The following is a 27,738-nucleotide window of genomic DNA, read 5'->3' as shown; positions in this document are numbered from 1 at the left end:
TGACGAGGGAAGTTAAGAAACATATAAAGTTAAAAGAGAAAAAGTATAACATAGCAAAGATAAGTGGGAAAACGGAGGACTGGGAAGCTTTTAAAGAACAACAGTGAATTACTAAGAATGAAATAGCAGAGAAAAAATGAGGTATGAAGGTAAACTGGCCAATAATATAAAGGAGGATAGTAAAAGTTTTTTTAGGTATGTGAAAGGCAAAAAAGTGGTTAAGACTAAAATGGGGCCCTTGAAGACAGAAACAAGGGAATATATTACGGGGAACAAAGAAATGGCAGAAGAACTGAATTGGTACTTCAGATCTGTGTTCACTGGGGAAGTCACAAGCAATCTCCCTGAGGTAACAGTGGCTGGAGGACCTGAACTTAAGGGAATTTATATTTGCCAGGAATTGGTGTTGGAGAGACTGTTAGTTCTGAAGGTTGATAAGTCCCTGGGGCCTGATGGTCTACTTCCCAGGGTACTGAAGGAGGTGGCTCGAGAAATCGTGGATGCGTTGGTGATTATTTTCCAGAGTTCGATAGATTCGGGATCAGTTCCTGCGGATTGGAGGGTGGCTAATGTTGTACCACTTTTTAAGAAAGGTGGAAGAGAGAAAGCAGGAAATTATAGACCAGTTAGTCTGACCTCAGTGGTGGGAAAGATGCTGGAGTCTGTTATAAAGGATGAAATTATGACACATCTGGATAGTAGTAACAGGATATTTCAGAGTCAGCATGGATTTATGAAGGGGAAATCATGCTTGACTAATCTTCTGGAATTTTTTGAGGATGTAACTCTGAAGATGGACGAGGGAGATCCAGTAGATGTAGTGTACTGGGACCTTCAGAAAGCTTTTGATAAAGTTCCACATAGGAGGTTAGTGAGCAAAATTAGAGTGCATGGTATTGGGGGCAAAGTACTAGCTTGGATTGAAAATTGGTTGGCTGATAGGAAACAAAGAGTAGTGATAAACGGCTCCATTTTCGAATGGCGGGATTACTTTACACTGAAAGACTGGAGCGACTGGGCTTGCATACCCTTGAGTTTAGAAGACTGAGAGGGGATCTGATTGAGACATATAAGATTATTAAAGGATTGGACACTCTGGAGGCAGGAAACATGTTTCCACTGATGGGTGAGTGCCGAACCAGAGGACACAGCTTAAAAATATGGGGTAGACCATTTCGGACAGAGATGAGGAGAAACTTCTCATGGTGGCTCTGGTGGCTGTGTGGAATGCTCTATCCCTGAGGGCATTGGAGGCCCATTCTCTGGATTCATTTAAGAAAGAGTTGGATAGAGCTCTCAAGGATTGTGGAATCAAGGGTTATGGAGATAAGGCAGGAACAGGACACTGATTAAGGATGATCAGCCATGATCATATTGAATGGTGGTGCAGGCTCGAAGGGCAGAATGGCCTACTCCTGCACCAATTGTCTATTGTCTATTTAGTAGTGAGAATAGAAAAGTAGAAAATCGTTACGCTCATGAAATTTGTAAATGTTGATGTTGAGAGGGATTTGGATGTATTCCTACACAGAACATAAAGTTAGCATGCTTGTACAACACATGCAATTAGAAAAGAAAATACCATAATCACAAAGTGTTACAAAAATTTAGCTGGCCTGGCAGCATCTGTAGAAAGAGAAACAAAGTTAACGTTACAAGCCATTTATAACTGTTCATTGGAAAGAAGATAGAAATGAGGTGAAAGGTTAATGCATATTGGCCTTTATTACAAATAAATTGGAGCAGAAGAACAAAAAAAAGTCTTGTTACAATCGCACAGGGTTATAACATGGAGGTTACATTCAGTGTCTGCACACATGTAGTTTTCAACACACTGGCAGCTGTGAGACTGGAACTATTGCATACTTCAATCTGCCTATTCAGTCAAAAGTGAGCCGTGTTAAGGGAAGATCCAAGTTTGACTTTAATTCAGAAGCACTGGCAATGAGTGATATGGTTGCTTTGCTGAGATCGATGGCAGAACTCCTGAACAATTTTATTCTGTATAGCTATCCAATCTAGGAAAGAGAAATTTAGTTTTAAAATGTGGGAGGAAGAAATGCTGCATAAGTTATTTTTCACTTGTCTGTGGGGTGTTCAGACTCACCAGCATCTCAACTACAAAGTAATTGTCAACCTCCAAAGTCTGAGTGTAATCATGCATCTATAATGCAAATTAACATCATTCCCAACCAATCAGTGCTCTTGTTTTGGCGTGACTGCCATCTAATCATTACTTTAGGCAAACCCTTTTTTCCCTCCTCTTCAGCTTTAAATTATGTCTAAAGTAGTTTTACAAGAAGATCATTGTTTCTTCAAACAAAGTTTCAGTTGCTGGGATACCAGAGCACAAAAGATAAATTGTCAAATGCATTTTCCCACCAATTGAGAAATAATACATTATCAGTGATGCTGTAGGTGTAATACACAGAATGGATCAGAATGGATAGTGACTTCTCTATCTGAATCAGTTCAACTAAATTTGTACCCTTCTACAAGTGGTCTTTGGGCACAATACAACTATATAAAAAATATACTTTATACATTGAAGAACAAATGAATACTCAAGAAAGTAACATATAGAATGCACACATTCTTTTCAGTTTCAACTCCCAAAGCAGGTAGTTTCTTGCGAAATGTAGTTGCATAGGAATAAACGACTTTCACTGACCTCAACACAGTATGGAATGTGAACTGGGAATCAGTGGAGTTAGTTCGCACCATAGAATTCTAGCTGCCCAGGGGCCAATTACTGACTTTGTGGCATGAAAGAAGTGCATTAACATCAGTCAGGCTGGTTGGACATTTCAATCGCAGGTAATTCAGTCCTCCGCGAATGATATCCTTTAGATTTCATGATGACATAAACAGAACACCATTCCCAGAATGAACTTTCTATAAGTTTTGTGATCAGGAATGTAATTTTTATTGGTGATGAATAAATGAATGAATAATTTAATTATTACATACATCAAGGAAGCTACAATGAAACGTGCTTTGTTGCCACAATCTGGTGCTATTCTGAGTTACAAAAAGAATAAAACGGATTTACTTAAATAGAGTTCATCTTCTTTTCAAATTGGGTCTCCAGCTTAGCTACAGAGCTTCTGCAAGATGTCAACGAACCAAACGCAGATAGTGGCATAGAGCTCCAATTGTCTGTCTGCTAACTGCAAATTGCATCTTGGTAATCAACAAATCTGAAGATGCCTGAAAGTGAAAAGTTTTAATCTTTTTTTTTGCTCACACCTCATATGCTTTACCTCTTATCTCTCGTCCTCACTTTTTGTTTTAATACTAATTGATTTTTCTTTGGTCTGACGTATCTCATCAACCTGGGTGGCAACTTTCAATATATTTAAAACCAGAGTTAAGTCTATAATTCCGATCAAAGTTACTTAGTAGAAAAATTATATAAAAGCTACATGCATGACTACATACCTTCAATGCTAAACTTTATTTTGCATTTAAAACACCCAATAAAAGCAGAAATCTATGAAAGCATTTCAGTTGAAATGACACATCTATATTTCAATAAATGGGAAAACGTACAAAAACATATATAAAAATTAATTAAAGTGTACAGGAGATGAAACCAAGCAAATTTTTTGCTCCATAGTCTGCTATAAATCCAGAAGAAAACTTGTCTTCTAATTTTAGAAAAATAATTTAAACTAATGCAACTTTCAAACGTGCAAGCCTAAAAATGAGAGTGCACCTTATTGATCTTGCCTTTGCAACAGGAAATGGTTAGAATAAAAAAGAGTGCATTTTATAAATGCAAAATAGTTGTGTGTTAAATTCTGTTATGCATGAATATAAGTGATTAATTACAATTACAATGCTGCACATAGAGTAATAGAGATGTACAGCATGGAAACAGATCCTTCAGTCCAACGCGCCCATGCCGACCAGATATCCCAACCCAATCTAGTACCACCTGCCAGCACCCGGCCCATATCCCTCCAAACCCTTCCGATTCATATACCCATCCAAATGCCTCTTAAATGTTGCAATTGTACCAGCCTCCACCACATCCTCTGGCAGCTCATTCCACACACATACCACCCTCTGCATGAAAAGATGCCCCTTAGGTCTCTTTTATATCTTTCCCCCCTCACCCTAAACCTATGCCCTCTAGTTCTGGACTCCCCGACCCCAGGGAAAAGACTTTGCCTATTTATCCTATCCATGCCCCTCATAATTTTGTAAACCTCTATAAGGCCATCCTTCAGCATCTGACACTCCAGGGAAAACAGCCCCAGCTGTTCAGCCTCTCCCGGTAGCTCAGATCCTCCAACCCTGGCAACATCCTTGTAAATCTTTTCTGAACCCTTTCAAGTTTCACAACATCTTTCCGATAGGAAGGAGACCAGAATTGCACACAATATTCCAACAGTGGCCTAACCAATGTCCTGTACAGCCGCAACATGACCTCCCAACTCCTGTAATCAATACTCTGACCAATAAAGGAAAGCATACCAAACGCCTTCGTCACTATCCTATCTACCTGCGACTCCACTTTCAAAGAGCTATGAACCTGCACTCCAAGGTCTCTTTGTTCAGCAACACTCCCTAGGACCTTACTATTAAGTGTATAAGTCCTGCTAAGATTTACTTTCCCAAAATGCAGCATCTCGCATTTATCTGAATTAAACTCCATCTACCACTTCTCAGCCCATTGGCCCATCTGGTCCAAAACCTGTTGTAATCTGAGGTAACCCTCTTTGCTGTCCACCACACCTCCAATTTTGATGTGATGTGCAAAGTTACTAACTGTACCTCTTATGCTGGAAATTTGAGATAAGAACAGAAAGTGCTGGAGAAACACAAGTCGGTCTGACAGCATTTGTGGAGACAGAAGCAAAGATAACATTTGAGACTGATACAACTCTGGTGATAAAGAATTAGGACTCATATGTGAATGTAAAAACATTGATTCAGTCACATTTGCTTGCAGTTCACAATGTCACGTGATTACATTGGCATTAAAAGACTAAACAAGGTTTGCAAGCCGAATACTAAGGCAGTCTTTAATGATGCTTTGGTGGAGATCAAGCAATTCAGGACACTTGAGACCTTGCTGGTTTGTCTGCTCCATTCCCAAAAATGACATACCAGGGGAGTTTTCCTTCATTGCTATTTACTTTCAGTATGTTGCAGAGGTTGTAACAGTCATTTAAACAGTTTCAGCTAAATCCCTGTTTTTATGATTAATAAATGAGCCATTTCATTTTGCTCAAGTGATTTTCTTCACAGAATAAGAATAAAATGCAGGTTAGTATATATTCTAGTAATATTTTCCAATATTTTGAGTTATTCATGCTTTTAGCTGTGTTACAGGCCAGACATTGACACATGATGAATGTGGAAGAAACCTGAACGGCCTGCCAGATGTTTTCCTCAAGAGTGATGTGAAATACAAATTAAAATGGGTGAATTACTTTTTCTGGGAAGTTTGGACCTGAAGTGCTGGAAATTCAATTGAATTGAATTTATTGTCACGTGTACAGAGGCACAGTGAAAAGCTTCGTCTTGCGAGCAATACGGCCAGATCACAGAGTTAAGTAGCATAGATAGTAAATAATAAGTAAACACCGACAAAAACAAAAAGACAGGTACAGACGAATGCTAAGAGTTTGTGCGTCCATTCAGTATTCTAACAACAGTAGGGTAGAAACTGTTGTGAAACCGGCTGGTGCGTGTGTTCAGGCTTCTGTAGCTTCTCCCTGATGGTAGAGGTTGGGATTGCCAGGGTGGGATGGATCTTTAAGAATGTTGGCGGCCTTTCATTGACAGCGGGCCGGGTAGATGGATTCTATAGATGGGAGGTTGGCCTTTGTGATTGTCCAAGCTGAGTTCACCACAGTCATCAATACAGATAGCAGGGGCTGGAAACTGTAGCTCCCCAAATTCTTAATTCTATTTCTGTGAGAAGTCACGTGACACCAGGTTATTGTCCATTTCACCTGATGAAGGAGCAGTACTTGGAAAGCTTGTGATTTCAAATAAACCTGTTAGAATATAGCCTGGTGTTGTGTGACCTCTGACTTTATTCACACCAGTCCAACACTGGCATTTCCACATCATGGCTATTTTTCTGAATTTTCTCAGGGGTAGTGCTGATTAACTGCTGTAAATTTTATGAAACCTGTCATAAATTCTGCTAATCTGGAATATTTGGTGGTTGATCAGGGGAATCCTAAATGAAATTCTCAGAACACATCCATTGTCTAAAATTTCTACATTTAAGTCAATGTAAGTAACCTTCATGATCCCAAAGTATTGCCATTCCTCTGCTCCTTGGCCATTTATGAATTCAATTTAAATATATTTACTCTTAAAAACATGATTCAATTACTTTGGGAATTGTTAATATTCAGGAATTATTTTTTCACAAGCAGATTAATAAATGTGTTGCTTTTTCTTAATAATATAAGCTAAAGTTCCCACACATTTTCCTTTATTCACCCCAGAGCCATAGTCAAGGGAACTATATGATTTCAATTTGCGTTTTCTTTTACTGGCGGTTCTTGTAGTGACACAGAAATGAACTCTCCCTGGAACCTACAAACTGAGAAATACGTTGCAGGGAAAAAAATATTGTAGGGATTTCCTGTATTGCAGAGGCACTTCAAATTGTCTGTCAAAAGACTCTTGCCAGGGAACATAAGTTAGATATGTGTAAGTTAAGAGTAAGATGATGTGTAAAGTGGATTTTTTTCAATGGAACAGTAATAGAAAATACAGTAACATCAACGTTAAACTACATCAATTAATTTAAGAGAATTTGGTATGATTTTCGAGTGAGAAGGGGTTGAAGAATAAGTTTGATTTGTAAGATTTCTTTGTCGGGATTTCCTTGCTTCTAAAAAAATTCTGAATGGTAGATAAAGTTTAAAAATTCCACAGTCATTTTGGAAAGTAGACAATAACAGTACTGCTATGGGGCATATAAACTGCTCCCAAAATATGTTTTCTGATCCATGTAATTTGTAATCTCGAACCATACTGATTCTACTTACAGATTTTGAGTTTAGAACCTTTCTTATAACTGTCTTTATGTCATCCTTTCCCATTCTGTCTGACTTTTCAAAATATTGCATAGTCTGGAGTACTTATTTCAGAATCTTGGTTACTTTAAAACCATGTTTCTGTAATGGTGATTAGATCTAAATCATTTATCTCTATTTGCACCACTATTTCTTCTATATACCATTGAACATAGAATTAAACAAGAAATCACTGGAGTTTGTTACAAAGGTGATATAAATAGTTGTGAGGGACTTTAATCTTCAAATTGAGTGGACCAATCAAATCAGCAAAAGTGGTGAAGATGGAACTTGTAGAATGTTTTCATGACCATTTCCTGTGTTGTGGAACCATCTAGGGAAAAAGCTATTTTAGATTTAGTATTGCGTGCATTGAGGTGTCATATAGGATCTCATAGTAAAAGGTTCATTGCAAACTATTGACAATAATGGAATTGATTTTCATCTGAGGTTTGAAAGTGACATGCTACAATCACAAACAGGAAACTTAAACAACGTGAATTATATACACATAAAAGGAAAGGTAGTTAAGGTTGAATTGTGTAAACAGAGTAAATTGTACAACAGTAAATAAACAATTGGAAGCATTTTAAGAATATTTCTCATCAATATTTATCATCAAAAATTGTATGGCTGCATGGAAACTTGGGGAGATAAATTGTGAAGAGAGTCCACATTACAGAAAAGGGGCTGCTGACAGTCTTAAGGTAGATAAGTCCCTGGGACCAATCCCAGAACTTTGTGGGAGGCTAGGGAGAAATTTGTGGGCCCCCGAGCGGAGATATTTGAATTATCAACAGACACAGGTGAAGTGTCTGAAGTTTGGAAGGTGGTTACTTTGTGCCATTATTTAAGAAAGACTTTAGGGAACTGCATGGGAACTACAGGCCAGTGAGCCTAACATCTGTATTAGCTAAGTTGTTAGAGGGGATTCTGAGAGACAGTATCTATAGGCATTTGGAGAGGCAAGAACTCGTTTAGGAAAGGAAGCATAGCTTTGTGCGTGGGAATTTGTGTCTTTGAGTTTTTTGAAGAAGTGACTAAGAAAGTAGATAAGCGCAATGTGTTGATGTTGCCTACATAGACTTTAGTGAGGCCTTTGACAAAGTACTGAATGGTAGGTTGTTGAGTAAGGTAAAATCTCCCAGGATGCAGGTAGAGCTAGCCAGTTGAATACAAAATAGACTTGATGGTAGAAAACAGAGGGTGATGGTAGAGGGCTGCTTTTCAGACTGAAAGCCTGTGACCAGCGATGTGTCACAGGGATCGATGCTGTGTCCACTGTTATTCATCATTTATATAAATGATTTGGATGGGACTTTAGGAAGTATGTTTGGTAAATTTGCAGATTACACCAAAATTGTTAGCACAGTAGACAGTGAAGAAGATTATCTGGGAATGCAGCGAGATCTTGATCAATTGGGCCAGTGGGCTGAGGAATGGCAGATGGAGTTTAATTTAGATAAATACAAGGTGTTGCATTTTCATGCATCAAACCACGGCAGGACATACACATCAATGGTAGGTCCTGGGGAGTGTTAAAGAAGAAAGAGATCTATGGGTACAGGTTCATAGCTCCTTGAAAGTGGAGTTCTATTAGACAGGGTAGTGAAGACGACTTTTGGCATGTTTACTTTCATCAGTGTCGAGAGTGTAGTGCTGGAAAAGCACAGCAGGTCAGGCAGTATCAGAGGAGCAGCAGAATCGATTGTTCGGGCATAAGCCCTTCATCAGGACTGGCCTGATGAAGGAATTCTTGATGAAGGGCTTATGCCCGAAATGTCGATTCTCCTGTTCCTCGGATGCTGCCTAACATGCTGTGCTTCTCCAGCACCACACTCTCGACTCTGATCTCCAGCATCTGCAGTCCTCACTTTCTCCTTGCTTTCATCAGTGAGTTCTTTGAGTACATGAGTTGGGACATCTTGTTGCAATTGTACAAGATGTTAGTGAGGACGCATTTGGAGTACTGTGTGCAGTTCTGGTTGAGTTGCTATAGAAAGGATATTATTAAACTAGAAAGAGTGCAGAAAAGATTTACTAGGATGCCACCTGTACTGGAAAGTTTTAGTCATAAGGACAGGTTGGATAGGCTGGGTTTTTTTTCCCATGGAGCGTAGGAGACTGAGGGGTGACCTTATAGAGGTCTATAACATCATCTGAGGCATAGATAAGGTAGAGAGCCATTAGCTTTCCCCATGGTAGGGGAGATTAAAACCAGAGGACATAGGTTTAAGGTGAGAGGAAAAAGATACAAAAGGGTTCAGGGGAGTACTTTTTCCACACAGAGGGTGCTAAGTGTACAGTATGGGCTGCCAGAGGTATTGGTAGAATTTCATCATTTAAGAAATATTTAGATAGGTAGATGGATGGGATAGATATGGAGGGGTATGGACCAAATGCAGACAAATAGGATTAGTTTAATTGTGAAAACTGTGTACTGCCATGGGCAAGTTGAGCTAAAGGGCCTGTTTCTATGCTGTAGACCTCTATGACTGTATGATTGTAAATAATTCAATATGTTGAAAAGAAACAGAGTTAAAAATCACAAAACACCAGGTTATAGTCCAACAGGTTTATTTGGAAACACTAGCTTTCAGAGTGCTGCTCCTTCATCAGGTGGTTGTGGAGAATAAGATTGTAAGGCACATAATTATTCTCCACAACCACCTGATGAAGGAGCAGCGCTCCAAAAGCTAGTGCTTCCAATTAAAGCTGTTGGACTATAACCTGGTGTTGTGTGATTTTTAACTCTGTCCACCCCAGTCCAACATCGGTATCTCCAAATCTTGAAAAAAATATTTGATTTAAAATCAGGAACTCAGTAATGAAGACCATCAGTGCATTACTCAAGAGTCATAGAGTCAGAGAGATAAACAGCATGAAACAGACCCTTCAGTCCAACCCGTACATTCCAACCAGATATTCCAACCCAATCTTGTCCCACCTGCCAGCACCTGGCCTACGTCTCTCCAAACCCCTCCTATTCATTTACCCATCCAGATGCCTTTTAAATGTTGCAATTTTACTAGCCTTCACCACTTCCTCTGGCAGCTCATTCCATACACGTACCACCCTCTGAGTGAAATAGTTGCCCCTAAGGTCTCCTTTATATCTTTCCCCTCTCACCCTAAACCTATGCCCTCTAGTTCTGGACTCCCCGATACCAGGGAAAAGACTTTGTCTATTTATCTTATCTATGCCCCTCAATTTTGTCAACCTCTATAACGTCACCCCTCAGCCTCCGATGCTCCAGGGAAAACAGCTCCAGCCTGTTCAGCCTCTCCCTGTAGCTCAAATCCTCCAACTCTGGCAACATCCTTGTAAATCTTTTCTAAACCCTTTCAAGGTTCACAACATCTTTCCGATGGGAAGGAGACCAGAATGGCACGCAATATTCCAAAAGTGGCCTAACCAATGTCCTGTACAGCCGCAACATGACCCCCCAACTCCTGTACTCAATACTCTGACCAATAAAGGAAAGCATACCAAATGCCTTCTTCACTATCCTATCTACCAGCGACTCCACTTTCAAGGAGCTATGAACCTGCACTCCAAGGTCTCTTTGTTCAGCAACACTCCCTAGGACCTTACCATTAAGTGTACAAGTCATGCTAAGATTTGCTTTCCCAAAATCCAGCACCTCACATTTATCTAAATTAAACTCCATCTGCCACTTCCCAGCCCAATTGGCCCATCTGATCAAGATCCTGTTGTAATCTGAAGTAATCTTTTTCGCTGTCTGCTACACCTCCAAGTTTGGTGTCATTTGCAAACTTACTAACTATACCTCTTGTGCTCACATCCAAGTCATTTATATAAATGATGAAAAGTAGTGGACCCAGCACCGATCATTGTGGCACACCACTGGTCACAGGCCTCCAGTCTCAGAGAGATAAAATTCTACTGGATTAAAAGCAGCTTATAATGTTGCAAAGAGTAGAGGTAAGTCTGAAGATTGTGTGTTTTAGAAATCAGAAAAGTACTACAAAAATGTTGATGAAAAGAAACAAAATAGAATCAAAATGTGCAAACCAGAAATACAGATATATAATAAATAGGTTTAGGAGCACATTTTGATGAGCACATCATTGGCACATATTCACAGCTGGTCAAGAAAGAAACAGCTGTGATCACTGGCACTTAAAGAACTGCTGGAGAACATGCACCTGCTCAGGACCAGGCCGAAGATGGCCTCATACTACTTGATGCAAATGCACAGATAGACACTGGAGCAGCAGGCAGGTCTAATAGAGACACTCTATAACCTGGATTGAAGGTTAGAGTTCTGCGCCAATATTATCTGTACCATGTTAGCTCTGTGTGGGACTCCATGTACAGGTTGGCAGCTGCCATTGAAATCCAGGTCTAACAGAATGCTTGATGATTGCTGGGAATGCACGTAGACCTGCACTCCATTAATTTAGACATTGGGGTCAGCATTAGCTACAAGGTGAGAGGGACAAGGGACATCGGCTTTGCTCCAGGTGCACCTCAGGAGACAGAATGTTGCCAGGAGACACCTGGACAGAGGAAAAACTACACTTAGGTTCCCTATAAGTTTTCCCTCTGGGACCTTCTCCACATCCATACTCCCTGTGATCCACAGCCCTGTAAAGTTGCAATTGAAGAGAGCAAGGTGGGCAGCAAAACCTCAGCATGCATGGGCCTGTCATGACATAAATTCCTCCAGGATCCACTACAGAGCTCTGTGATGAACTGATTTGTGAGGATAGCCCTGATTTAGCATGGCGTAGTTCCCAACTGATGTCTCTTCTATTTCTTGACTGACTTATCTCTAATCATTTGATTGGTTGGACTTAACCAATTCCTGAGACTGGAAGGACATGGATGTCTGGGCCCTGACCACACCAAACACCTGACTGACTGAAGTTGAACCCCAGCACTGAGAGTGGATGATATTTTTGACCAAGGGGTGCAGACGAGCCATAGTCTCTTTCTCTTCACCATGGACTACTTTTCTTAGACATTCGACATGGCCATTTGGTTGAAGCACATGCTGTCCAGTAACATATCCATTCTCTTGATTTTTCAGTGCCAGTAACCATGACCAGTTGCCTGGTCTTTTCTCTACACTAAGAGGCAAGTCAAGCCAGAGATGCCACAACTCTAAGTTCTTACTAACCCAGCAGTGGGCTGTAAGGCAAAGCAAATCAGAGATGTTGTGAGCATTGAAGTAAGCGCAAAGTGAGTGAGCACTAAGAAAGCAAATTAAGAGGCCTGCAATGGGGGAATCCAAGATGGTGACGTCCTGTTAAGATCACATTTGCTGGGCTCCACGCTGCAATACCAATCCAACAGAGTCAGGATCCATCCCAAGCACTTTATTGTGAATAAAAACACAGTAAAGGAGCTAGAAACCTGAAGAAAATTGACTTATCTTTGTTCTTGCATGTGGAGAATGCCAAAGAAAGCTTGCCCAAGACCAGGGCCATGGCCCAGCCCTCTGAAGCTGAGGGCTTGCTAACTCACCACACCCTAGTTGAGGAGCTGGCCAAGTCTTGCGAGGTCCAGGTGAGGCATATCCAGGAAGAAATCGAGGAGGAGCTAGCCACTGTATCTGCTATGCTGCAAGACCTGGGAAAAAGGACCGATGAGCTCGAGCGTTGGGCTACAGGGGTAGAGGCAGAGACTGACTCCTCCAAGAGCTGGACTGAAGCCCTGGAAACACAGGTCAGTGGTATGTTGGATCTGTTCGATGATCTCAAAAACAGGGGCAGAAGAAAGAACTTGCACGTTATTGGCATACCGGAGGGGACGTAAGCTGAGCGGCTGCTGGAGTTCTTCGAGAAGTGATTCCTGGAGTTTCTTGGTTTGGAGGTTGAGAAGGGAAGGATAACAATTGAAAGATCTCACCGGATCCTAGCACAAAAGCCAGTTGCGGATCTGCACCCGCACCCTGCACTCGTGAGGTTCCATCATTATAAAGACGAGCAGAGGGTCATGGAAGCCTCTAAAGCCCGGGGAGTGACCCGAGGGCATGGTAGTGGTGGCTCTAGGCTCATGTTTTGTCAAGACTTCTCGGCAGCAGTGGTCTGGAAAAAGAAGTCCTTTGATGGCGTCAAGAGGAGATTGAGAGAACCTGGGATCCAGTATTCTTTAAGATATCCAGCGGTGCTTTGGACCAATCATATTGGATCCATACATTTGTTCGACTCGCCAGAGAAAGCGAAGAACTTTGTGGACACGTTGACTTAAGTCGAACGGCCGAATAGGCGTAGAGGACAGAGCTGTTTGGGTTTGCTCTTCTTTTAAAAAGGATAAATCCCCAGGACTTGATCAGGTGTACCCTAGATCTCTGTGGGAAGCTAGAGAAGTGATTGCTGGGCCTCTTGCTGAAATATTTGTATAATTGATAGTCACAGGTGAGGTGCCAGAAGACTGGAGGTTGGCTAACGTTGAGCCACTGTTTTAAGAAGGGTGGTAAGGACAAGCCAGGGAACTATAGACCAGTGAGCTTGACTTCGGTGGTGGGCAAGTTGTTGGAGGGAATCCTGAGGGACAGGATGTACATGTATTTGAAAAGGCAAGGACTGATTCGGGATAGTGCGTGGGAAATCATGTCTCACAAACTTGATTGAGTTTTTTGAAGAAGTGACAAAGAGGATTGATGAGGGTAAAGCGGTAGATGTGATCTATATGAACTTCAGAAAGACGTTTGACAAGGTTCCCCATGGGAGACTGATGGGCAAGGTTAGATCTCACGGAATACAGGGAGAACTAGCCATTTGGATACGGAACTGGCTCAATGTTAGAAGACAGAGGGTGGTGGTGGAGGGTAGTTTTTCAGACTGGAGGCCTGTGATCAGTGGAGTGCCACAAGGATCGGTGCTAGGTCCTCTACTTTTTGTCATTTACATACATACATAATTACTCTTGCGAGCATAAGAGGTACAGTTAGTAAGTTTGCAGATGACACCAAAATTGGAGGTGTAGTGGACAACGAAGAGGGTTACCTCAGATTACAACAGGTTTTGGACCAGATGGGCCAATGGGCTGAGAAGTGGCAGATGGAGTTTAATTCAGATAAATGTGAGGTGCTGCATTTTGGGAAAGCAAATCTTAGCATGACTTATACACTTAATGGTAAGGCCCTAGGGAGTGTTGTTGAACAAAGAGACCTTGGAGTGCAGGTTCATAGCTCCTTGAAAGTGGAGTCGCAGGTAGATAGGATAGTGAAGAAGGCGTTTGGTATGCTTTCTTTCATTGGTCAAAGTACTGAGTACAGGAGTTGGGAGGTCATGTTGCGGCTGTACAGGACATTGGTTAGGCCACTGTTGGAATATTGCGTGCAGTTCTGGTCTCCTTCCTATCAGAAAGATGTTGTGAAACTTGAAAGGGTTCAGAAAAGATTTACAAGGATGTTGCCAGGGTTGGAGGATTTGAGCTATAGGGAGAGGCTGAATAGGCTGGGGCTGTTTTCCCTGGAATGTCAGAGGCTGAGGGGTGACCTTATAGAGGTTTACAAAATTATGAGGGGCATGAATAGGGTAAATAGGCAAAGTCTTTTCCCTGGAGTCGGAGAATCCAGAACTAGAGGGCATAGGTTTAGGGTGAGAGGGGAAAGATATAAAAGAGACCTAAGGGGCAACTTTTTCACACAGAGGGTGGTACGGGTATGGAATGAGCTGCCAGAAGAAGTGATGCAGGCTGGTGCAATTGCAACATTTAAGAGGCATTTGGATGGGTATATGAATAGGAAGGGTTTGGAGGGATATGGGCCGGGTGCTGGCAGGTGGGACTAGATTGGGGTGGGATATCGGTTCGGTTTGGACGGGTTGGACTGAAAGGTCTTTTTCCATGCTGTACATCTCTATGACTATGACTCTACGACTTGTTGGTGTCTCCTTTCTGCTAATAAGTTGCATGAAATGATGTCTGGGATGTATAGAGTATTTATCTTTAATCTCTAAGTTATGTCAAGGGATGGGTGACATATTTATTTTTAGTTTACTTGTTTATAATGCTAACCTTGCTTTTGGGTTACAAATCACACAACACTATGTTATAGTTCAACAGGTTTAATTGGAAGCACTAGCTTTCGGAGCGCTGCTCCTTCATCAGGTGCAGTGCTCCAAAAGCTAGTGCTTCCAATTAACCCTGTTAGACTATAACCTGATGTTGTGTAATTTTTAACTTTGTACACCCCAGTCTAACACCAGCATCTCCAAATCATTGCTTTTGTGTGTTTGTTTTTTCTATACCAGGTGGTCAGTGTATGTGGCGCGACCCTAACTGGTTGGAGTTGAGAGGGCAGTTGGGATGGTTAGTAGGGTTGTAGGCTGTGTAGGTGCCCCTTTGAATGGGGGGTAAATTTCTCCAATCAGTGCCTTTGGCGATATTTTTTGTTTTTATGTTTTTGCTGTACATAGTTTTTATAAGTTTTGCAGATTTGTTGGCTGTAGATATTTTAGTCTGTGTAGTTGTTGGGTTTTGTAGATTCTTTTGCATTAAAGCTCAGCGATATGCAGTTTGGGTTCTTCCTCTCTGGAGTTTATAGAAGGTTATGGCTAAGGATGTGTTTAAGAGGTGCACCTGGAATATTAAGAGGAGTCATTCACCTATCAAGAGGAAGAAGGTACTTTCCAGCCTTAAAATAGAGAGGGTGGATGTTTCCTTATTACAAGAAACATACTTGGATAATGCAGAACATTGAAGTTGCAACAGAATGGAAATGACCAGGTTTATTTTTCATCTTTCACTATGAGGAGTAGAGGGGCCATCTTGGTTAGAAAGAATCTCACATTTAAGTTATTAGAGTGCATTAAAGACACACATGGAAGATTTGTAATCCTTAAAGCTTTGATACATGGGGAAGAATACAGGATCTTAAATGTTTACTGTCCCCCTGCCCACCCCCTTAAATTCTTGACCGACGCACTTTCTAGACTGGTTAACCTTGCATCTCAACATATCATCGTAGGAGGGGATTTCAGTTGCCTCATAAACCCTATAGTAGGCAGATTGCCCAAAGGCCCGCCAATATCTTCTTTGTGATCTAAACAATTAAGGGATCTCTGTGTTGAATTGGGGTTGGCAGATGTTTGGACGCACCTTCACCCTACTGGCAGGGACTTCACGTTCTTTTCGAAGAACGTGAAGTATAGGTATAGGAGAGGGAGTTCGACGTTGAGATCTTTCCTGAAATATGGGAGGATATCTGGAAAAGTGCAAGAAGGATCTTGATTTGCAACAGGACCCAAGTCTTGCAATTGAAGATTCTCCACAGGGTACATCTGGCCTCAGACTGCCTCGCGAAATTTAAAACCGGAGCATCTCCAAAATGTAAAGTGGGCATGGGCACACTTACTCATTGTCTTTGGTCCTGCCATAGACTGCGGGCATACTGGAGTGCTGTGAAAGGCGTAATAGAGAAGGCCTTGGGGACGGAGGTGGAGATGGACCTGGTGTCTCTTCTTCTTGGCTTTGTTAATTCACTTTCATTAGATGCACACAATTTTTCAGTATTCTCACATTTTGTGCCAGCAAGAACATTCTATTCGGGTAGGTGTTGGAAATTACCCTGGCTGGCGGGCTGGCATAAGCTAGTCGTGGAACACATCCCCTTGGACTTTCTTACAAGCATGGTGCACCATGAAACTGAGAATTTCTATAAGACATGGCATCCTTTTTGAACTAGCTGGGTACAGATTTGTCCACCATAGTAATAAGAGCCTTTATTTAGACATGGCAATTCTTTGTCATGAATCTGGTATCCAGAGGGGAGGAACTACAAACATATGAATATGTATAAACTTATGCGCTCGATGATCGAGGGCTATTGCTTTGTTTTGCTGAGCTGTGTTATGGTTATTATCATTATTATTATTGTTAAGACTTTTTTTAGCTTAGTTATTAGTTGGTATTATTTATGTAATTAGCAGGTTTTTTAATACTAGTTTGAATTGTTTGGTTTTGTACTTGTTGTAGTATTCAACAGAAAAAAATTTTGCTTTGTTTTAATAAAAATACATTTTAAAAAAAGAGCCATGAAATACATCCTGTGCAGATGATAAGTGCGTGTCCCTTGTGCACAGAGCCATATGGCCAGAGGATTGCAATGTGAGGCGTCAATGAGTTCCAAAGTGCAGTGGTGAAGTAATGAAGTATGTTACAAGTTAATCTGAGATTGACCAGAATGATATGGTAATGTTGCTGATGTTTTGTTGATGTACACTTCTGTGGACAAAAGGTTGAAGATATCACTGTCCATGAAGTGAGCAATGAGTTGTTGGTGAACAGAAAGCAAGCAGTGAGCTTCATCCACGAGGTAACCTCTCTGATTTACAAGTTGGGAATTGGCAATGTCTTGTTTCGGACCAGTGCAGGAGAGAATTGTGAGCTGCACATTAATGAGACAAGATTAACTAATAATTAGACGCAAATACATAGAAAGAAGACACTTGCCATTTACCAGCAAGATATTTATCTCGTCAATGAACTTGTTCTGACAAGACATACTAGATTTGAAATACCAAGTTTGTTTCTCTCTCGACACATACTGCCAGATCTGCTGAGTTTCTCCAGCATTTCCTATTTTTATTTCAGTATCCACAATACTTTGATTTATTTTCTATTTGGAAATTCTGATTTAAATTTCGATCGCTCTTGGAAAAATATTTTAAGTGATATATCCATCAAATACTAATGGTACATTTATATTAATCTGAGCACATGGGATCCTGCTCCTCAGATGTTCCTAACCTGGTATGATTTCCAGCGTCACACTTTTAACACAAATGGGATCCAGACAACTTGGCAAGTTGAAACAAAAATTGGCTTTTTTGGTTAGAGACAGAGGGTGGTGATAGAAGGCTGTTCGTGTGACTTGAGGCGGTGTTTAGTGGTGTAGCTTAGGTACTAGTGCTGGCTCCCTTATTGTTCATATAGATGAGGATGTGAGGTGATGATAAGCAAGTTTACAGAGGACACCACAATTGGCCGGGTGGTTAGTAGTGAGGAAGAATGTCTTGGTTTACAGGAAGATATAGATGGGTTGGTCAAATGGGCAGATCAGTGGCAGATGAAATTTAACCCTGAAAAATGTGAGGTGATGCACTTTGGAAAAAGTGACAAGACAATAAATAAATGGTGGGACACGACGAAACTCAGAGGAACAGGGAGATCTTAATTGCGCTGGAGGAGTTGCAGAGGAGATTCACCAGGATGTTGTCTGGAATGGAGCATTTTAGCAATGAGGAGAAGATAGATAAGTTCAGGTTGTTTTCTTTAGAGTAGAGGGCAGATCTGATTGAGCGTATAGGATTATGAGGAGCATGGACAGGGTGGATAGGAAGCAGCTGTTCTTGGTAGTTGAAGGTTAATTATGAGGGCACAACAATTCAATAGTGAAAAGCAGGAGGTTTAGAGTAGATTTGAGGAAAATTTCTTTACACCAGAGGGTGGTGGGAATCTGAAATGCCTTGTGTGGGAGAGTAGCAGAAGCAGGAAACCTCAACTTTTAAAAAGTTCGTGGATGAGACTTGAAATGACATAACATCCAAGGCTATGGACCAAGTACTGGAAAATGGGATTAGTGTAGATAGATCAATGCAAACTTGATGGGGCCAAAGGGTCTCTTCTGTGCTACATGACTCTATGAGTGAGAGATGTTAAAGTTTGTCAAGTGAATCTGACTGTCTTCCAGTTTGCTCTTCTCAACTTAAAGTATGTCTTTGAGTGCATTAGTAATTTCTTATCTATAGGAGGGATCTCCTAATTCGTAATTAGACTCCTCCCTTTGTTGTCCTCAGTTCGATTTTCCTCACTTAATTTCTATTGAAAGACAGCCTCTTTAATTATGAGAAAATTTTATATAAGTGTCAAATTTTAATAAGTAATGAGTATTTTTGATTCCAGGGAGTACAACCTTTGAGTACTGTGGCAGTTAAGATCGTTAACCTTAGTCAGGAGTCTACATTTTAATATTAAAAGAGAGCCCTTGGTGAAAAAATTCTTATCTGAATGTAGTTTTCTTATCAGTTCCTACATTATGCCATCCTTTTTGATCGTTAGAAAATAAGATGCTGGGGGACAGTATTTTGGGTGTGTGCCTTTTTTTAATCCTCATTGTTCTAAAATATGCGAAGTTGTACATATCAGGATATGTAGTGTGAACTACACTGACCATTTATAAAAATGATCTCTTTTCAAATTTTTTAAGTTCTCTTTACAAGAAATAATTTTTTTCTCCCCTTGTATCCCTCCAATGTGTCTGTGATTTCTTCACAAGAGGAGAAATTGGCATAATGAATGAGAGAATGGCAGCAATATTGTACAGATAGTTTGTTCCGTCTTCGCAGTAGAAGGTATAATAAAATACCTGGAAGACAGTAACAAAGAAGCTATTAAATGTGAAGAATTTAAAGTAATTAATATCATTAGCAAGAGATTATTGAAGAAACTTGCTTTTTTAAGGTAATTTCAAATATCTGTGTTTGACTCAGATTTATTAGCTTCAAATAGGTGAATATTTTAAATCATGAGAATTTTGAAAACTTCAATGATTCCAAGACATTTAAGAAGTTGTTAACTGAGCACTTGAAATGCCATAGCATATAAGGCTATGGGCCAAGTGCTGAAAAATGGATTAGAAAGGATAGATGCTTGATTACCAACATGGCCACAATGAGCTTTCTGTTGTGTTGTAAAAATTCTAATGACTTCCCAGAGTTATAATATAACTCACAAATTCTGCACATAGTTATTACATGTGAGTAGGTATGGAGAGGGAATGAGGTAGTGTATGGAGGAGGTTGATGGCCAGAAGTCCCTAACAACCAGATACAGAATCAGGCTATTTTAACTGAAGGTGGTCTTTCTAACCTGCTGGATCTGAATCTGTTTTCCCTGTTCCTATCGAAGGCTTGCATTAGTAGTTGGCAGTCACAATTATAGAGTCATAGAGATGTACAGCATGGAAACAGACCCTTTGGTCCAACCCGTCCATGCCGAACAGATATCCCAACCCAATCTAGTCCCACCTGCCAGCACCCGGCCCATATCCCTCCAAACCCTTCCTATTCATATACCCATCCAAATGCCTCTTAAATGTTGCAATTGTACCAGCCTCCATCACATCCTCTGGCAGCTCATTCCATACACATACCACCGTCTGCGTGAAAATGTTGCCCCTTAGGTCTCTTTTATATCTTTCCCCTCTCACCCTAAACCTATGCCCTCTAGTTCTGGACTCCCCAACCCCAGGGAAAAGACTTTGTCTATTTATCCTATCCATGCCCCTCATAATTTTGTAAACCTCGATAAGGTCACCCCTCAGCCTCTGACATTCCAGGGAAAACAGCCCCAGCCTGTTCAGCCTCTCCCTGTAGCTCAGATCCTCCAACCCTGGCAACATCCTTGTAAATCTTTTCTAAACCCTTTCAAGTTTCACAACATCTTTCTGATAGGAAGGAGACCAGAATTGCACACAATATTCCAACAGTGGCCTAACTAATGTCCTGTACAGCCGCAACATGACCTCCCAACTCCTGTACTCAATACTCTGACCAATAAAAGAAAGCATACTTCTTCACTATCCTATCTACCTATGACTCCACTTTCAAGGAGCTATGAACCTGCACTTCAAGGTCCCTTTGTTCAGCAACACTCCCGAGGACCTTACCATTAAGTGTATAAGTCATGCTAAGATTCGCTTTCCCAAAATGCAGCACCTCACATTTATCGGAATTAAACTCCATCTGCCACTTCTCAGCCCATTAGCCCATCTGATCCAGATCCTGTTGTAATCTGAGGTAACCCTCTTCGTTGTCCACTACACCTCCTATTTTGGTGTCATCTGCAAACTTACTAACTGTACCTCTTATGCTCGCATCCAAATCATTTATGTAAATGCCAAAAAGTAGAGGACCCAGCACTGATCCTTGTGGCACTCCACTGGTCACAGGCCTCCAGTATGAAAAACAACCCTCCACCACCACCCTCTGGCTAGTTCTCCCTGTATTCCATGAGATCTAACCTTGCTAATCAGTCTCCCATGGTGAACCTTGTCGAACGCCTTACTGAAGTCCATATAGATCACATCTACCGCTCGCTCTCATCAATCATCTTTGTTACTTCATCAAAAAACTCAACCAAGTTTGTGAGACATGATTTCCCACGCATAAAGCCATGTTGACTATCCCGAATCAGTCCTTGCCTTTCCAAATACATGTATATCCTGTCCCTCAGGATTCCCTCCAACGACTTGCCCACCACCGAGGTCAGGCTCAATGGTCTATAGTTCCCTGGCTTGTCCTTACCACCCTTCTTAAACAGTGGCACCACATTTGCCAACCTCCAGTCTTCCGGCACTTCACCTGTGACTATCGATGATACAAATATCTCAGCAAGAGGCCCAGCAATCACTTCTCTGACTTCCCACAGAGTTCTCGGGTACACCTGATCAGGTCCTGGGGATTTATCCACCTTTAACCATTTCAAGACATCCAGCACTTCCTCCTCTGTAATCTGGACATTTTGCAAGATGTCACCATCTATTTCCCTACAGTCTATATCTTCCATATCCTTTTCCACAGTAAATACTGATGCAAAATATTCATTTAGTATCTCCCCCATTTTCTGTGGCTCCACACAAAGGCCACCTTGCTGATCTTTAAGGGGCCCTATTCTCTCCCTAGTTACCCTTTTGTCCTTAATATATTTGTAAAATCCCTTTGGATTCTCCTTAATTCTATTTGCCAAAGCTATCTCATGTCCCCGTTTTGCCCTCCTGATTTCCCTCTTAAGAATACTCCTACTTTCTTTATACCTAAGGATTCACTCGATCTATCCTGTCTGTACCTGACATATGCTTCCTTCTTTTCCTTAACCAAACCCTCAATTTCTTTAGTCATCCAGCATTCCCTATAGCTACCAGCCTTTCCTTTCACCCTGACAGGAATATACTTTCTCTGGATTCTTGCTATCTCATTCCCGAAGGCTTCCCATTTTCCAGCCGTCCCTTTACCTGCGAACATCTCCCTCCAATCAGCTTTTGAAAGTTCTTGCCTCATACCATCAAAATTGGCCTTTCTCCAATTTAGAACTTCAACTTTTAGATCTGATCTATCCTTTTCCATCACTATTTTAAAATGAATAGAATTATGGTCGCTGGCCCCAAAGTGCTCCCCCACTGACACCTCAGTCACCTGCCCTGCCTTATTTCCCAAGAGTAGGTCAAGTTTTGCACTGCTCTAGTAGGTACATCCACATACTGAATCAGAAAATTGTCTTGTACACACTTAAGAAATTCCTCTCCATCTAAACCTTTAACATGATGGCAGTCCCAGTCGATGTTTGGAAAGTTAAAATCCCCTACCGTAACTACCCTATTATTCTTACAGATAGCTGAGATCTCCTTACAAGTTTGTTTCTCAATTTCCCTCTGACTATTGGGGGGTCTATAATACAATCCCAATAAGGTGATCATCACTTTCTTATTTCTCAGTTCCACCCAAATAACTTCCTTCGATGTATTTCCAGGAATATCCTCCCTTAGCACAGCTATAATGCTATCCCTTATCAAAAATGCCACTCCCCCTCCTCTTTTGCCTCCCTTTCTATCCTTCCTATAGCATTTGTATCCTGGAACATTCAGCTGCCAATCCTGCCCATCCCTGAGCCATGTTTCCGTAATTGCTATGATATCCCAGTCCCATATTCCTAACCATGCCCTGAGTTCATCTGCCTTTCCTGTTAGGCCCCTTGCATTGAAATAAATGCAGTTTAATTTATTAGTCCTATCTTGTCCCTGCCTGCCTTGACTGTTTGATTCACTTTTGTTCTCAGCTGTACCAGTCTCAGATCGATCTCTTTCCTCACTATCTCCCTGGGTCCCACCCCCCCACCTTACTAGTTTAAATCCTCCCAAGCAGTTCTAGCAAATTTCCCTGCCAGTATATTAGTGCCCTTCCAATTTAGGTGCAATCAGTCCTTCTTGTACAGGTCACTTCTACCCCAAAAGAGATTCCAATGATCCAAAAATGTGAATCCTTCTCCCATACACCAGCTCCTCAGCCATGCATTCATCTGCTCTATCCTCCTATTCCTGCCCTCACTAGCTCATAGCACTGGGAGTAATCCAAATATTACTACCCTTGAGGACCTCCTTTTTAAATTTCTACCTAACTCTCTGTAATCTCCTTTCAGAGTCTCAACCTTTTCCCTTCCAATGTCGTTGGTTCCAATGTGGGCCATGACCTCCTGCTGACCCCTCTCCCCCGTGAGAACATTCTGCACCCTCTCTGAGACATCCTTGATCCTGGCACCAGGGAAGCAACACACCATTCTGCTTTTTCTGTCTGTACCTCTGACTACAGAATCCCCTAACACAATTGATCTCTTGGACGTACACCTCGTTGCATTAGAGCCAGTCTCAATACCAGAAACTTGCTGTTTGTGCTACGTTCCCCTGAGAATCCTTCACCCCCTACATTTTCCAAAACAGCATACCTGTTTGAAATGGGTATATCCACAAAAGACTCCTGCTCTAGTTGCCTACCTCTCTTACCCTTCCTGGAGTCAACCCATCTATGTGACTGTATCTGAGTCTCCCCCCTTTCTATAACTGCCATCCATCACATACTGTTGCTGTTGCAAATTCCTCATCCCTTCTATTTGTGTCTCCAACCGATCCACTTGATCTGATAAGATTTGCATCCGACAGCATTTTTGGCAGATATAATCCGCAGTAACCCTTAAACTCTCTTTAAACTCCCACATCTGACGAGAAGTACATATCACTGTAAAGGTCATTTTTGCTCCTTCGCAATCTACAGACCCAGAAAATATTCCTCTACAAACACTGCCCCAGGTTAAATTAATAGCTATGGCTTATATTTTAAGTTTAATCAAGAGACTTATCTCCAAAAACATATAATCAAGAAAGAATCCACTGTACCCACTACTGCAGCCTTTCTCTTGGACAGACTTAAAACAACAATTAACTTATCTGATTCTGTGATGTGAACTTCGCCCAACAGTTCCTCCAAGATTAGTTGTGAATTTCACTGTTTGTTAATTTTCCCAGATGCACTCCGATGTCCAGCGATACACGAATTCAAACAGCAAAGGCAGTAACTGTGCAGGTTTTTTCTCTCTCTCTCCTGCACTGTCCTCACCATGTGCTTCCTTTGTCTGCTCTTCTCCCTTTTAAACTACTGTTGTTTTGACTTTTTTTTTTCCAAAGTTCCAAAACAATGCAACAGCATATAAAACAGTAATTGCTGCTCCTGGAATTCGAGGAAACTACCTCCAACACCTAAAATACCTCAAAAAAAAAGAGCAGCTCTTACAGCCAGAAATTTTTCCTGTCCTCCATCTTGGATTACCTTCTGGAAGGTAAGAATTCCATATAACTTTCAGAAGTCACAGACTGACTTTTAGAACTCAAGAACAGAAAGTAGGGAAACAGCTCATTTCATGTTTCCTGACATGATGGGGAACACCTTGTTCTATGAGTTCTGTACTTTTGAAGTGTTGACAAAAAAAAATGGAATTATTAAACTAATCCGCGAGGATTCAGGATGGAAACAGACTCTACAAGTGTAAAGTTTGAAAGTTTGTTGATTGATAAATTCTAGTGGGGGTTCTCAATATTAGGAATCATAATAAATGGAATACATAGAATTAAAGAACTACTCCCTAATTCATACAATTCTTTTGAGTCATTGGCAGCAGTGCTCCAGTAATTCTCAAATAGTTAACAGTTTTGCTTAACTTGGGCCTGTCTTGCACATGTGTACCCTAATCCAAGACTGGAATTTTGTTGCAATACCATCACCCTTTTTATTTCAAAATGTTTAGTGACAGAATGTTTGCAAGTTATTAGTGGTTCTGTACATTTTTGCCTTCATTTTAAGATTCCATGAACACAATTCCTTCAGCAGAGTAAGATGGCCACAGCTTGCATCTGGTTATGATAAGATCGTCTTTAGGTAGATATGCTGCCACTAAACCTTTCTCCAATACCAATCAACAGGGTTTATTCCTATAAAGTAGTGATGAATTAACTACTGATAGACCGTGACAAAAGATGCAGGTCATTAAGTAACAAGAAATATTTAATTACAATATAGTAAATTGACAGATTACATTAGATTAAGCCTAGTTAACTACATTGACACCAGATAAGCCATATTTCAATCTGTTAAGAGATAATAATGTGGTGGAGGGTTGCTTTTCAGACTGGAGGCCTGTAACCAGCGGTATGCCACAACAATCATTGCTGGATTCACTTTTTGTCATTTATATAAATGAATTGGATCTGAATATAGGAGGTATGGTTAGTAACTTTGCAGATGACACCAAAATTGGTGGTGTAGTGGACAGCGAAAAAGAGTACAATGGGATATTGATCAGTTGGGTCAATGGGCCAAGGAGTGGCAGATGGAATTTAATTTAGATAAATGTGAGGTGCTGCATTTTGGAAAAGCAAATTACAGCAGGACTTATACACTTAATGGTAAGGCATTGGGGAATGTTGCTGAACAAAGGGACCTTGGAATGCGGGTTCATAGTTCCTTGGAAGTGGAGCCATAGGTAAACAAGATAGTGAAGAAGGTACTTGGTATGCTTGCCTTTATTGGTCAGTGTTTTGGGTATTGAATTTGGGAGATTATGTTGAGACTGAAGGATATTGGTTAGGCCACGTTTGGAATATTGTGCGCAATTCTGGTCTCCTTCCTATAGGAAGGATATTGTGAAATGTGAAAGGGTTTAGAAAAGATTTACAAGGATGTTGCCAGGGTTGGAGGGCTTGAGGTATAAGGAGAGGCTGAATAGGCTGGGGTTATTTTCCCTGTTGCGTCGGCTGCTGAGGGGTGACCTTAAAGAAGTTTATAAAATCATGTGGGGCATGGATATGGTAAATAGACAAGGAGTGTGGAGTCAAGAACTAGAGGACATAGGTTTAAGGTGAGAGGGGAAAGATTTAAAAGGGGCAACTTTTTCATGCAGAGGACTGTGTATGTATGGAATGAGCTGCCAGAGGAAGAGGTGGAAGCTGTACGATTACCACAGTTAAATGGCATCTGGATAAGTACATGAATTGAAAGGGTTTAGAGCAATATGGGCCAAATGCTGACAAAATGGGAGTAGATTAATTCTGGTCGGCATGGATGAGTTGGACTGAAGGGCACGTTTCCATGCTGTATAACTAGGTCTATGCAACGCAGCTGTAGATTGTAGAACTTGCTAACTGAGAACTATAACTAACACCTTACAACTGATTGCTTTCTCCCAGAGATGCTTCAGCCAATGAGATAGGAATGGCTATTTCAAAGCTTCCAAGTTAACCATTTCATGCCAACTGCCTTATACAAAACAGGACTGACATAATTTATTTTTGCTTGATCCTCATCCTTGCTGAAAGATAAAGCTAAGATTAAAAACTAACATGCAAGGGAACTCTGAAGAAAAGTGCAAATGTCAATTGATCAATACATTTTTCACATGCTCTTAGAGAAACATTTGGGACAATGGGTAGCAAGGGGGATGTCATTTGTGAAAGATGAAAACCAGCCATGACTTAGAACACAGAATCCCTATAATGTGGAAGCAGACCATTTGACCCATGAAGTCCACACCAACCCTCCAAACAGCACTCCACCCAGACCCTCCACCCACCATCCCTGTAACCCTGCATTTCCCAAGGGTAATCACACAGTCTGCGCATCCCTGAACATAATGGGCAATTTAGCATGGTCAATCCACCTAACCTGCACATGCTTGGACTGTTGGAGGAAACTGGAGCACCTGGAGGAATCCCGTGCAGCCACGGGGAGAATATGCAAACTCCGCGTAGATAGTCACCCGAGAGTGGACTGAACCTGGGTCCCTGACACTGTGAGGCAGCAGTACTTACCACTGTGCCACCCCATGCTTAGTCACTTGGATGTTTTTGTTAATGTTGTGACAACTGTATCACAAAGCTATTAAATGATAAAGCTATTGATGGCATTTAACTTGTTCCATCATTTAAATACTTATTTGCGATTCACTTGGCCCATTTTCATTGATCCAACTGTGATGAAAGGTGCTTAATACATAAGTGTTTTGGAATTTGGACTTAAATAGAGGCAGATGGATGTGGGTCATTTCTGTGAAGGAATATCTTTTTAATTGGTTTAAAAAGTAATTTGGAACAGTGAACAAGAAAGCATGCGACTGCGTCAATGCCGAGAAGGACTCCTACAGTGTTAATGGATAGAATGTTTATATTGCTAAGTTTATAACAGAACAAAAAGTCATTAGTTTTGTTTTGACTTCAGAGAAGGTTCAAAGTCTCAGTTCAGAAGAACCAGGAGTTCAGTTCAGAATGGAGAAAAGCTTCTCCTTGCTGCAGAATCGGATTTTTGTTCAGGGGAGCCAGTCGCCATGACCAAACTGTTTAGTTTTGGAGACTTTCTCAGCCAAGAGTGTTTCAATGGAAATCTTCAAACTGAAAGAACTGTTAAAAAAATGTTTAGGCCTTCAGAATTGTGAAAGGTTCATGCCAAGCAACTCAGAAGGGAATCATAAAACTGTCTCCACAGTCCAAGAAAAAGAAACTGGGATGAGTCAGTTAAGTAATAACTTAGAGTTGAAAATGGGGATTACATTTCTCTGGAATTGAGTACCTATAAAAGATAGTATTAAGGAACAGGTTGAAACTTTGCTGTTTGTG

General features: G+C 41.0%; 1 protein-coding gene across 11 annotated transcripts in view; it reads right to left on the bottom strand.

Annotated features, from left to right (window-relative positions):
* LOC122557273 (serine protease 23-like) overlaps nt 1–27,738 on the bottom strand; it is a 270,056-nt gene that overhangs the window by 174,863 nt on the left and 67,455 nt on the right. For 4 of the 11 annotated variants that reach the window (XR_015758652.1, XR_015758646.1, XR_015758645.1 and 1 more), the window contains one exon: nt 1,702–2,018. The exons of 6 other annotated variants lie outside the window; for them this stretch is intronic. The gene's annotated coding sequence lies outside the window, so the exon portion shown is untranslated. One more of the 11 variants, XR_015758649.1, reaches the window with a different exon arrangement.

This window comes from Chiloscyllium plagiosum, unplaced genomic scaffold (genome assembly GCF_037043375.1).
Source record: "Chiloscyllium plagiosum isolate Xiang-an unplaced genomic scaffold, Cpla_swu_hap1 HiC_scaffold_11, whole genome shotgun sequence".
Lineage (NCBI taxonomy): Eukaryota > Metazoa > Chordata > Chondrichthyes > Orectolobiformes > Hemiscylliidae > Chiloscyllium > Chiloscyllium plagiosum.
This window is presented reverse-complemented; position numbering and strand designations above follow the sequence as displayed.